The following is a 3229-nucleotide window of genomic DNA, read 5'->3' as shown; positions in this document are numbered from 1 at the left end:
CACGTTGATCTGCGACCTTTTATGTCAAATATGAAAAAACTAGAAGTCCTCAGCCCCTAATTATTAGTTTTAACTTAAAAACTTTTAACAAACAATTATATTTACCTAGATGGAGGATTTTGAACTGTAAGAGCGTAAATGGCATTTCGTGCTTCATTCAGTGCCACTGCAAGTTGTCCAATATCAAGGGGTTGCGCCGGGAATCTTCGACGTCTCATCTTTTTCACTCGTTCTTGAGCCTGAATAAATGTGTAGTTGGGAGCTGCTTCTGGATGGCTAACAAAACCAAAAAATCAGTTAATAAATAATTTTGCATTTTTTATTATTAATTATGGGTAGTAGGTACCTATAGTTAACTGAAACTACCTAATACTAACCTTATTACTAACAAGTAGTAAATAATAATTTAGTATATATAGATAAGTTTGAATACGACTCACTTGATAATTTCGTTGTTATACAAAGTTCTCATAAATGAGGTTGTAACTGCTGGATCAATTCCTCTTTCACCTATGGTTTCCCTCAAAAAACGGCACATTCAGGTCGATCACTCTGGGCTGATGGTCGTGGTAGTACCCTAGACGAATTCTGTTGTCGTTCAAATTTGCATATTTGCATATTTTTATTAAATATTGATGAACTAGAAAAAGCAAATCATAGTACTATATGTAAAGCATTAGGCAAATCATTGTTGTTACTATGGCCCAACGGAATACAGTACGATGATGTCCTGTTATTTGTAACTGACGCCGCACCGTATATGACAAAGACAGCTCGTACTTTACAATCTTTTTACACGAAAATGATTCATCTCACCTGTTTGGCACATGGTCTACATCGTGTTGCCGAAGAAATTCGATCACAGTTTGGAAATGTAGACAATTTAGTGGCCAACGTTAAACAAGTATTTCGAAAATGTCCGTATCGTATACAAACATTTAGAGATGAAGCACCTGGTTTACCATTACCCCCATCACCTGTTATTACTCGCTGGGGTACATGGTTAACTGCTGCATCGTACTACTGCACACATTTTGAAACTATAAAACGTGTAGTTGAATCATTTGACGAAAGAGATGCAGTAGCTGTAAAAAAATCGAAACAAGTATTCAAACTCCAACAGTTACAGGCCAACTTGATTTATATCAAATCAAATTTTGATTGCCTACCAATAGCGATCACGCGTCTTCAAGAACAACGCATTCTATTAAGTGAAGGACTTAAAATAGTCGAAGAAATCGTAGACACATTTTCAAAATTAGAAGGACATCACGGCATTGAAATTAAAAAAAAATTAAAATATGTTTTGGACAAAAATATCGGATACAACATAATTTGTAAAATTTCCAAAGTTTTAAGTGGCAAAGAAGACAATATTACAAATTTAGATCTACCCGAAGATATGACTGCAAACGATTTATTGTACTTTAAATATGCAACCCTTACTTCAGCGGATGTTGAAAGATCCTTTTCCATGTTCAAAAACTTATTGGTAGACAATCGCCGATCTTTCAAGTTGGAAAATATAAAAAAAACACTAATCATACAGTGTAATTTCTAAAGTAAATATAATTTTTATAAATATTATACTAAAATACCTATCTCAAAATGAAATTCCTAATATTTCATTCTAAATATTTTCATTGCAGGTGCTGGATAAGGATGAATTAAAGATGAATTAAAGAATATGACAAAGGTTTAAACGAGCACAACTATTAATTTTATTTTTTATTTACTAAAATGTATAAAAATTAAAACGAATAAAATACTTTTAAAATGAATAGATTTATTCTTATTATTTTAAAATTTGCTCATGATTTTTTTTTTACATAATGCATATTTTGAGTGCATAATTTAAAAATGTTAGGGCATATAAATGCATATTTTCGAACTTTTTAGTGCATATTTTAATGCATATTTTATTAATTTTTAGTGCATGAATGCATGCTAATTTATGCATTTTTTAGTGTATGAACTTACGAGCCCTGGTCATTACAAACTGTGTCATTGTCTTTCTTATTGTCATCCGAGGTCTCAAAATCTATGCATGTAAATGTAAAAAAATTTAGATTAGACACCAAGGAACTATTAAAAATAATTAATACTTATGCTAATTTTACTGCTAGTAGTGTTATTTAAACTATTTTCTGCTTTTTCTGATGAAGCTGTTGAAGAAATGATTTCAGTTGTGCGTTGTTTTTTCACAATAAAATTATCCAGAGAACCACAAAGTTGTTCAGTCTCTTTTTTCCTATTTATCTTAATTCTGAGTTTCTCAGCACCCCCCATTTCTTTTCTTTTTACTCCTGACATAATGTCTAATGTATTAAACACATACAACTCAAGGCTTAATATGCACACAAATACACAATTTAAAATAAACGTGAATACTCAAAATGAATTAACAAAACAAACCGTTTACAAAACAAACCGGCATTCTTCACAAAAACCACGGTCCATGGTTATAAATGTTATCTACGAGTTACAATCATGGTCATGACGAAAACTTTATGGACATTGATAACATTTCTTATCGATCACCTACTGTTAGCTACTTGTTACTGTTACCACGGTTTAAGATATATCTACAACCGTGGTTAGTACTGTTTCAGCCACGGATATAGATACTACATATTATATATATATATATAAATATATAATATATATCCGTGATTTCACCATTATATTATTATAAGCCAAGAGGCCAAGAACGTCGCTGGGGAGGCCGGTGCCCACCCTGGCTCCCCCGTAGACACGCCTATGATCGCAGGTAAATCGTAGGTAAATCGCAAGTGAATCGCAGGTGTATCGCAGGCAAATTGCAGATAGACAAATCTATATAAAAAATTGAAAATTTTATTAATATCACAGATATCTTAAAATATCTAATTAATATAATAATTTTTTTGGTTACATTTACATAATATTACATTCATTATATGAACGATTTATAACATAATACAAAATAAGTATTCACTTTACATAATATTATACTGAAGTTGTTTCAGTTCAAAACATACATAATTTAGGTAATCAACAGAAGATTAATTACTAATATTATTTTTGATGTTTTCCACAATAAATTAATTTTGCATAAGTTTAAAGTTATTTGATACAACATCAAAAAATAGGCAATATTGTAGAACCTCCTTAACAGGCCAAAAAATGAATTCCTATCATCGCCATCATTAAATATTTATCTCAAAATATATTGAACTGAGGAGTTCAC

The sequence above is a fragment of the Acyrthosiphon pisum genome, chromosome X (genome assembly GCF_005508785.2).
Source record: "Acyrthosiphon pisum isolate AL4f chromosome X, pea_aphid_22Mar2018_4r6ur, whole genome shotgun sequence".
Lineage (NCBI taxonomy): Eukaryota > Metazoa > Arthropoda > Insecta > Hemiptera > Aphididae > Acyrthosiphon > Acyrthosiphon pisum.
Note: the sequence above shows the minus strand (reverse complement) of the source record.